The following is an 11118-nucleotide window of genomic DNA, read 5'->3' on the forward strand; positions in this document are numbered from 1 at the left end:
GCAGTTATTATATCTTTTTTTTTTTTCCCTTTATAATCTCTCCCAGACTTGTGGTACAATAATGTTACGATTAAAGTATACTTTGACTAACAATTTTACAGCAGAATGATACAAAATTATGCCACATTACTAATACAGAAAAGCAGAGCTGCGATGCACCCTGGCTGCGCAAGTACAGCTTAAAGGTAAAACTTTACAGAGAAGAAGGAGTAAGCTCAAGGCTGCCGAAAACTGAATAGGATTTAAGTATTTAGTGTCACCCAATCAGTGAAATATGATTAATGAGTCTGGAGGAGTACACTGTCTCCAAAGCAAGGCGGGCTTGAGGGGGGGGGGCCGGCGCGGAAACGCATTTGAGCTCTTCAGCAATAAAAGCCGCAGCAAAATTCTGCACAGCTCAACTACACGTTCAATGGCAGCTGCTTATTTCTCCTCTGTGTGATTAGAGCCTCCCATTTCCCTCATTACAGGCCTGATATTATTGAAGCAAAGCCAACAGCAAGTTAGCAAGCCAGCAGGGGAGCAAATTGATTATACAGTTAGCTGTGGAAAAACTGAAATTCTTTATTAAGGGGAAATGAAATACAGTTAATTTATGCTTCAGCTGAACCCCTCCCACACTACACTTACTCTGCTGGTACTCCGAATTTTCTCTGAAGCTACAAGACAGCCAAGAAATTACAGAGGCTTTATTGATACAAAAATAAGTCAGGCCTTCAGGATTTTTTTAAAGGATTTTTCTATTGCTAATTACCATAACTCACTCACTATATAGGACGACATGGCATTAAATCTGAAAAGAAAGAAAGGTGGAAAGCATTTGGGTTTATGTAGGCTAGAAGACTCTGGTATCTGTCTTTAACTGGTGTTACAGAGGCAGTTCACAAATAAATGTAAACATCACCTTATCTGGAAAGCAAGAACTCATGTTTTGTGGTATTTCAATTATAAATCTCTTTCTCCAAATGAAGAAAATAATCCTTTGGGACCAGAAGTAATTTTTTGGATAACAACAGCAGGCCTCTTACTGTATTTTTGAGAAGAACAGTAGGTTAAGCCGCCCGTGAGAAAAAGTTTGTCTCTAAAATGGGACCTTGCAGAACACATCACCCGGCACCGTGCTTGTCCCATCCCAAGTGATCGTGCAGATCTTCCCTGCAGAGTGGAAAAGCCCTGGGAGCTCATGAGCAGACCCCACCTGAAGACTGATAAATTCCTCCAGCCCCAAACACTCACCCTTGGCAGAGCCCTGATTAACGGGGCTTTGGACAGGACCCTGCTGAGGAACGTCCCCTCTCCAAACAGCTGTCACCTCCCATTGCTCTCAGTGGGTCCCAGGCCACCAGCCGCCCTTCCCAAAGACACTTGCTGCTTCTTTTAATCTATTTTTCACTGTCCCTTTCCATCCCCTGGCAGGACAAGGGATGCATCCTCTTCAGAGGGCACCTTGGCTTCTGTCCCGTGAGGCATGAAGGATGCAGTAACTCATGGAAGATTAGCATCTTAACGCAAAGGAGCCCCCACAAGAGTCCCATGGAGGGAAATGCTTAATGAAACCACTCCGCAGGAAGGGACAATACCATACAACACGTCTTTAATAAAAAGTGTGACTTAGGATTCACAACCTTAATCAAACTGCAAGGAGGAGCAGCCCTCTAATTGCTGTCGTGCCTCAGGTAGACCTTCCTGTGTTTCATTAGCCTTTCTTCTGCCTTCTCCGCATTTCTGATGCTTTGTTCATGATGCAGCACCCCTGTAATATATTTTTTTCTCCCAATTACTGATGAACGCTTTGAGATTTCCCCTGGTTTTCAGACAAAACTTCTACCAATTTTCTATACCTGTCAGTGTCTTTTTGGGTGAAAACATTCAATGGTCTTATCAGAATAAAAGCAATCAAGCTTGATTTGCACAACCCACTTAAGCAATATTAATACTAAAAGAGAAGTAAAAATACACATTATGCTTTTATTTCCTGTTACTCTCCTCCCCCCAAGAATTAGAGAAAACAAACATCATCTTTTTTACTTGCTGCTGTAATATCCACTGACTAATCCAAGGAAGTGATAATAAATGCAAGTGAAGGTTTGCACACAACTTAACTTAAAATGCAGAAGAGCTAATTTCACTCAAGTCTGAATGTTTACCACGAAATGAGATGGGCTCAAATTGCCCTTGTGACCGCTTGAGACATATACTCACTAAAGATACCATTCAAGTAATATGGAGGAGGAAATAAATTGTTTGAAAGGATAGTGCCAAGACTGGCAAATCTAAAATTTACTACACAGTCATACTGAAGCTATTTTGGGAGCCACAGTCACCTCTTGGAAAAATAAACACATTTCCACAGAACAGCAATTCCGTATGTTGCACTTGGCCATCTTGACTGAAGCCAATGGGGTAATGACTTTTACAAGTGGCAAAACCCAGTCCCTTGGCAAAATTGATCCCAAGTCTCATGAAATGTGGAACTATTTTGTTAAAATAAAAAAAAAAGAGAAATGTTTTACCTAAATCCGTACCTAAACATCTCTATATATACTTGTTGCTTATGAGAAAATTTCTACAAGGAGAAAGTCAGCGTACACAAACTCTGACATAAACAATCATCGACATAAAAATGCTGCTTTTGTGCTGGCAGGTGGTTTTCAAAAAGAAACCAACCATAACTGCTTCACAAGAAATTAAGCGAGACAGATTTCCAAGAAATTCTCAGTGTCATTCTGAGCAAATTCTTTCCTGATCCATAGCATCTATCTGTTTTAAACAGGCTTATTCACATATGATGCAAAAGCACCCTAAAGAAACCAACCAACCTAAGCACAAAGAATATATCGTAGCTGCGACTGGGATGTATCCAGAAAGCATCCAGAAAGCCGTGTGTGTATGTGGATACGCATATGGACACACTCAGAGTCTTTTGATAGGCTTTCCTCCTACATTTTGCTATGTTTTATTTTACTTCTTATTCGTTATCTGGCTGTTTTTAAAAGTTTATTTTTATATATATATATATACATCAAATTGTGTGTGTGTGTGTGTGTGTGTGTATATATATATATATATTTAAAAATATCTCAAAAGCTTTCCATTTTGCAATGGAAGCATGGCAAAAGACTGTAGAAGAGCTATGGCTCTTTTCAGTAACCTGAGGTAAGGGCCACGTAAAATTCCTATTGTGACAATTAGCCCTCAGGTGGCTACGTAGGCTCCTTAGCTAAGCAGTGCCATCTTAAGGAAAGGGCTTGGTGGAATCCAGAGCTTGAGCACCGATTTGGAGAGCCCCCCGTGATTTGTAAAAGAGCTGGCAGACATAGCAAATACTACGTGATTTCATGGCATATGACCAAAAAAACCTAAAAAAGCACAGAGGACAGAGCTTTTCTGTTAGGAACAGGTTGTTTTTCTGGGGATAGGGCTGGGTACACGTAAGCAGATTGCATTACTGAACATATCTGTCCACGTGCAACAAATCTGACACTGGGCTCCCGGCAAACAGTGAGAACCTTCATCTTCAGCATGATGAAGCCAACCTGATCTACTCACTGCGTGTGTGCCATTTAATCACCTGGGGCCATTGACGCCCCCAGACTGCGGCCAAGGATTTGGAGGTCCGAGGTCTCTAAAGTCTTTTAGGCGACCCTGTTACTGGTCTTAAATATGAAATAAAATACAATTCTTATACCCTGAAGGAGAGGAAAAAAAATCTCTTTTGTACAGCAGGCAACAGAGAAAGGTGGGTGACAGCATATTCTGAGTGAATGGCACAGCGAGAGGCCCTGTCCTAGCCCAACGCTTTGTGTGTTACACAACATTGTTTCCTAATACTTTCACAGTTGCTTCTAATGCTTTTCTGCTAATGAGCTCCAAATGCTTCACAAAGATTCAGACATTTCAAAAAATTATTACTGGTTTTGAGTGTGTTTTTCTGGGAACCCAAGCTGAAATCCTGAAAGGAGCACTGAAGAAGCTGTCCTGGCAGTTAGTCTAACAGACAGGCATCTTGAAGGCAGCTGGCATCAAGAAGAGTGACAAAAATGAAAGCATTCAAAAGTCCTCAGTGAGTTTCAGAAATCTGTGGCCCATGAGTCCCATTTCCTGCATCTTTAAGACGTAACATGTCATTGTTCTGCATCAGAGAGCATCCAACTGCAGCTGGGAGCAAGAAGCATCGCTGATACCCACCACAGCTTTGCCAGGTGTATGAACCTGGGTTAAATAACTTTATCCCTAGGTCATTCTTGCAGTAAGTTGCAGCGCAGAGGAGACGTGTCTTCCCATCACCTTGCTGACAGATAGACCCTCAGCAGAAGCGAAACACTCATCTTTCTCTCTACCAAAAGTGAAAACACTCCTTAACATGGGATCTCCTTACTGTGACAAGACTGGACCATCTTTTTTTTTCCAATTTACTACAGCTCAAAAGGTCCTATCAGTCTACTTTTATGAATATTCTTAACATAATCTGGGCTGCAAGTTGATCAACACAAATTAAAAGGACTCTAAAATGGGAAGAGAGATGGAAAAATAATGTTTTATGACGGTAATAATATTCTATTAACACTGATGGCTGTGAGGCTGATGCGCTGCACAGGAATCTGGGCTGTTTTGCTATAAGTGGAAAGTTACCTAAGTAGGGTGTCTCTGCAGAGATGAAGGATGCAGCAAAGAGGTGGAGACTTAAAAAGCCAGCTCTGGTTCTCAGAAAGGACACAGCAACATAAGAACTAGCACAGGAATTTGGAGACTTTTCTTAGCTTCACACTAAATGCTCGTAGCTGCTATGGTTTTTGCAGTTTTTATACCCTGTATAGAATCGACTCTTCAGCGTTTAGAGCACGAGAAGACCTGAGAAACCTTATACAACTGGAAAACTAAAAAAAAAACAACCAAACAACCTCAAACCATCTGAAGTGGTATAGGTACGTTGATTCACTTGGAATCCTAGGTGATTAATCCCATCAAATCTAAGGTCTTACATAGAGACCCAAATTAGGACCCAACAGGGAAGCAGAGAAAAGTAAAAGGAAAAACAAGGGAAAGAAGGAAGTTTGATGCAGTGATGAAACACAGGTCTTTGTTAAATTCCCAGATACAGCTCTGGGCAAGTTGTATTTTGAGGTACTGTAGGTTCCCTGTGTGTGGAAGAGGTGTAATCTCCAAGCCAACGGGGACATTATGAGGCTTAACACCAGCTGTTTGCTCCATTGGTGTGACCGTACAAAGTAAGATTATGCCCTGGGGAACATGGAAGATCGGAACAAGAATAAACCAGGCAAAACTATCAGACATCATAAAATTTCTATAAGCTTTTGCTCACCTAGGACTTAAGCCGGGGGCAAGTCTGTTCAGTGTGCTTTTGAACCGCGACGGGAGATCAGCTAGGATAGTCACGGTATTAAAGTGGATAAATAATGAAGGGGGCAAAGCATCCAGCCGACACTCCAACAACATGTCTAAAATGAGTATATCCAGAAGTACCTAATGGCTGAGGAAAAAAATTTCCCTGCTTTTGCATTACAAGTCCTATTTTTAGATCACTGATATTTTTAAAAGGTTTTCAAGAAGAGTGGGTTTTTTTAAAAAAAAAAAAAAAACAAAAAACAAAACCAACAGAATTTACAGAACGAGACCAAAACGTCAGGTGCTGGATGACTTTGGGTGAAGGGAAAAGCTTTGGCACAGGTGTCTCGGCAAGACAGCCTAACCTAGGCTCCTGGCCAGGCTCCAGCTTGGGAAGCTGTCCTCAGCCTCCTCCGAGATGACTATCGGCTCCTCTTCCTGCTCAAAGCTGTTGAGCAATAAAGCTCTGAGTTGTCAAACTGATACTGCTCTGTCAAGCAGAAGTGGCTGTGATTCAGTCATCGGTGAAATAACCCTCCTGATACTAAAACTCCCTGAGCTCTACCAGAATTAAAAGGGCAATTATAAATACAAAGAATTTGTTTTGCTAAGCTTTTTGGTGAATATTGGTTTCTCATTATCTTTGCGTTTGTGATGTCTCATTAGTAACAACTGACCACACGCTACTGGATTTCTTTTACCACAAACAGGAATAAGGTTGTGCACTCCACAGCTGCATTTTAGTAGCATGAGCAATATTATGAAATATGGTTTTATTCCTTCATCACATCATCTCACTAAAACAAGAGAAAAGAGGATGTTGGAGCACAACAGAATCACTTAAAGTCACGGGACTGGCAAAGCTGAACTTGAAAGATCCCTCCTCCCCCCACGGAAGCACTGCTCTCATCATGCTAACATTTCTTCAGCATCCCTAAAAGTGAACCAGGATTTCCTTTGAGTACTGAAACTAACTCTCTCTTGCCTGTCACCCACCGTTCGTTGTTTGGTTGGGTTGTGTGTGTGTGTGTTTGTGGCTGTGGTTTTTTTTTTTTCCCCCCTTAAATTTGTTTGTTTTCCAGTGGGACCAAAATGTTGTACCTATAATGTTTTATTTTCCAAACCAAATTCAAACTGCTGGTCACCAGCGCCCGTACCTCGGCACTGATTTCTTCTGGCTGTCTTTCTTGATTATTCCACTAGAAATAGTTTCCCCTCCATAACATTTCCTAAATTGCTAAGACATTTCTAAAACAGCATTGTTTAGAACATTCCACATTCTCCAAATGATGCTGTCAAGAACTTTCTAGTAGTGTCTTTGTGAATCAAAGCTAGTATTTTATAGAGAAAAACAAACAGTAAAGGTCTAGCTTGCCTCTATCTTTTTAGAAACCAGCATATTCATACAACGAACGTGACTATAACAGATGTGCTCCTATTCTCTTTTTCTCCCTCTCGCCACTGCCTTCACTATGAGAATGAAAGCCACGCTGCGATGCCTTAAACAATATCAAAGTGACCAAGGACACAGCTCCCCTGGTCCAGTGGTGCTGGAGGGGATCTGTGGTTTCAGAAAAATCTCTGAGGCATACAAACTACCACGACAATTTAGTTTCCTGCAAACGGATTGTAAAAGAGAGAATGGCAACTGAAGTAGCCGTGTATCTGTCACTGAAGTAAACACGCATCTCTTAAGCAACGAAGCTTCCATGAGAAACGAGACAGGGAGAAATAAGCAATCAGCGAAACAGATAGAAACTAGCTTTTATACAAAGAATTATTTTTACTAAGGCCAAGTTTCTCTGCTATATCTACGTAAATAAAAACAGATCAAAACTGCCCAGTCTTTCTGATTTAAAGCATATTTCTGGTTGTATTACATAAAAGCCGTCTTCAGGATACACCCATTGGGAAATTCCAACGTTCTTGGTCATGTTGGCTGTCAAATACGCACACACAGCTTTGTTCACAGGAAGGACCATTTTCTGTTTCCAAGCTCAGGCTCTTATTGTAGCTTCGATCAAACCCTGTAATAAAACCCTCTAACAGGCGCCAATTCTATCATACTTAAACTTCTACTGAATCCGCTAGCCTAATTGACCATCTACAGCCTTGCTTACCCTGAGAATAATGCCAGAGGAGCATTTGTTCCTCATCATTTCATATTCCAGGCATGGCCAAAGTGTGAAATTCAGTTGACGTGTTCACCTTATAGCAGGAAAAGAACTGCCTTAACACCACAAGCAACAAATATGTTGTTACTGCCTGAAAACTGAGTTTTAAACTAACAGACCCTTATGGTTTTGTTAGACGACCCCTGTGAAATCTTGGAAAGAGCATTGAGCTCTACTATGTTATAAGAACCCACAAAACAAACCTCCCTAGAGCAAGCTGCCCCTGGCCCTTCCCTCTACCCCCTCCAAAAAAGACACAAACTCCTCTGGAGGAAGCGGATGCTGCTGGGTGTTCCAGAGGCTGCACCTGGCCAGCAGGGCAGGGGCTGCTGCAAATACATGTCATTTCTCATTTTTGCCAGAACAGAGAACCCATGAACAGTGACAAGGCTGCTGTTAAGAAAGCAATGTCTAAGTATTACAGGCCAGCTCTCCAGCCTGCAATCAAGGGGAAGATACATAAAAAAAAACCCAACCCCTAACAACCAAGTGAGAGCCATCGAATGAAAACAAAATGCAAAATGGCACGTAAAGAAAAACAAAACACAAGAATGGCAGTCTCTTTCGTTTGTAACACCACCTTTAAACTTCACCTAAGCCTCATTCATTCTGTAAGTCAAGAAAGCACACATAAACTCTTTAGGTGGAGCTGGGATGAGTACATAATGACAATAAGAGGTTTCTGTTAAACCACATTGCTATCTGCTGCCAGATCACAGAGATTTTTTTATTAAGGGACTAGATAAGGAGGTGGCAGATGGTCATCTAACCCAGGCCTGTATCCACAGTGGTGGATACGTATAGTAGCCATTTGGTTGTACTTACAAGATCTGAGGATTTTTGGGACCGACTTGAGGCCACTTCCCAGCCTCAGGCTCCCCAACCCTTACACCTTTTCTCCTCCAGAGAGCCACCTCCTTCCCTGCATCAGCCGGGGACACCAGCCTTCCCTGCCAGGTTCTCACCACAGGACCTCGAGCTGAACAGCAGAAGACTTCTCCTTCCCATCCCCCAGCTGATGAATCTCCTTGCTCCTCACCCCTCCTTTCCATACCCTTCTTGCTTTTTCTCTTTCAAGCTTTTTACCTGCAACATCTCCCCGCAGCAACTAGCCACTTTCCCCCTGCTGCTCCCATTTTCCCTTGTTTTATAACTGCTATTGCACAACTGGATGTATGTGCATTAGCCTGTAGCTGGTGGAGGTAACCAGACCCCCCTTCTTAGCCCTTTCGGCTTCCCCTCTGCATCCCAGCTTGGAAATCACCTGAAAAGGTGGCCAGTGTCCAGGACTTAAGCATTTTAATAGTTTAACTTGAATATTTTAGGGGTAAAATAACATGTAAAAAACCCATATGCACCAACAGCCTGCAGCAGCAAAAGACAGTCGTTTGCTTTCCAAACTCATTTGCTGCCGAGTAAATTATGAAATAAAATTATATTTCCAATTGCTGCCTCCAAGGGAGCAGAAGGGAATCGGAGAGAAAAGCATAGCTCCGGAGAACGAGGAGATGTGGCTCCAGTTTTCAACTCTGCTAGAGAAATTCTCTGACACAAGCGGTATCTCAGCCAGGCTGGGGGGTCAGCATTAACCCGCCCGGGTACGGCGGATCCGCTCTGTCCAAAACCACTCTGCAATTTTCAGGTGAAAGTTGATGTAGTCGGAGGTTCGTCACCAACTACGTTACGCTCTGTGCTTTTTCCTTAACATTCTCTTTATCGTGCACTTTGCCAAGAGACATAGTAAAGCGAAGACAGACCAGTGATAAGAACGGAAAATAAAGACTTTTAACCTTGTAAATAAGTGCTAAGCCTTTCCAGTGACAGCAATGTTCCCAGTGAAGATAAACATCGCTCCCTCTTGCGGCTAAAACTAACTACTGCTAACTTAGTGGCACTTCAAAACTTTTAATGAAAATTCATTGAAGAAGGAATTCTTCACCTAAATTTGCATCTCAATGCACAGCCACATACATGTTCACACACACACAAAAGTATTATAGTAATACACCATGCACAGAGTTCATTTTGGATATACCATTTCACCTACTATCTCTGTGTTAAAGGGCCACCAAAAAAAAAAAAAAAAAAGCAACCTCCCTCAAAAGGGTGATGAAACCAGGGAAGAAAAGTTACCAGGGATCTGATATGCAGAAATCTGCAACTCCATACAAAAGAGACTGTAAGTGATCGAGTTTTTCATACCCAGACACTGACTGAACGGTTGCCCTGTAGGTAACGAAGAGTTAAACTCACAGACTAGCTTGGAAATTAAAGATGTGAAACTACTGGATTCCTTCACAGGATTAACACACACCCTTAAATCTCTCTTCTCAGGGTACACAGAACCCCATACAAGACTTTCTGTGAGCGTTTCAAGACCTCGGTGGCTGCGGAGACCTCAACAATTTATTTTTTAATTCACCTGAATGGCCATTGTGAGTCAAATACCCCGTGTAATGACACGGTCCCTCACCGTGTGTAAGTAGACAGGAGATGTCTTATTAGTGCTGTTTAGCAGAGCTGTACCAATGCACTCCAACGGCTTGAAGCCCCCTCCCTCGCCCCGCTTTCCCACTTGACAGCAAAACAGAGGATGCCTCTCAGTCGTCTCAATCTGCATAAAGGAGTGGACCCTTCTTTATGCAGATCTGCACAAAAAACTTGAGTTCAGTTTTAAGTAAGTTAAGACAAAAAGGAAAATAAACAGTTCCACTTCCAGTCAAGCTGCAATTTCATCAACAGACCAATGAATTATTTTCTATGCTTTCATTGCTAACAAATCACAATTTATATAAAATGCCAAGCATATTAGAATTTTTGTATGAAATATAATTGTAAAATAAATTCCCCCCCCAAAAAACCCCCAAACCCAAACATTGCAGTGTGAAGACAGGAATAGAATACTATAGAATTACTAATATTTGTATTCTCTTTTAACTCAGTAGTAAGTTATTTAAACAAGAAAGCATTATTTCATTATATAGAATGAGTAATATGGTTATTCACAGGAGTAACAGTTAACTCAGGTATTTCCAGCTGATATCAGGGAACGTTCAAATTTATCTAAAATACATAGCCACTATTATTTGTTGCAAAGAATGGTTGGAGACCAAGAATTAAAATACCTTGACCACAGGACAGACAATGTCACTTAATCCCAGACAAAAAAGCAAACCTGCGCTCTGGGATTTTTCCACTCCACCCTCTGTAAATCTCTTTCAAAACGTTTGTTGCACTCAAGGTGCAAATGCCCTTGAAACAGAAAAATAAGGGGAGCATAAAGGTGGTATTTAGGGAGCAAACTGCAGCTATGTATGTCCATACTTTTCAGGAACTTGCAGCTGCTTTTTTTTCTTCAGTAGTGGCTGCAGCTGGTCTCATTCTTTTAAGAAAACTAGACCCATCCCTACAGGAGTTTCCCCTTAAACAGCCTCCCCAACCTCCCCCATCATTAAGGAACCATAATTCAAGCTTAAATACTTTGGAAAGAAATTAATTTTCCTGCAGTAAAGGAAGACCAATGCACAAACATTAGAGCAATCTAATTTTAGATCATTCAGACAATACACTGGATCCTTACATGCCTTTATTTAAGGCT

This window comes from Larus michahellis, chromosome 2 (assembly GCF_964199755.1).
Source record: "Larus michahellis chromosome 2, bLarMic1.1, whole genome shotgun sequence".
In the NCBI taxonomy this organism is placed as follows: Eukaryota; Metazoa; Chordata; class Aves; order Charadriiformes; family Laridae; genus Larus; species Larus michahellis.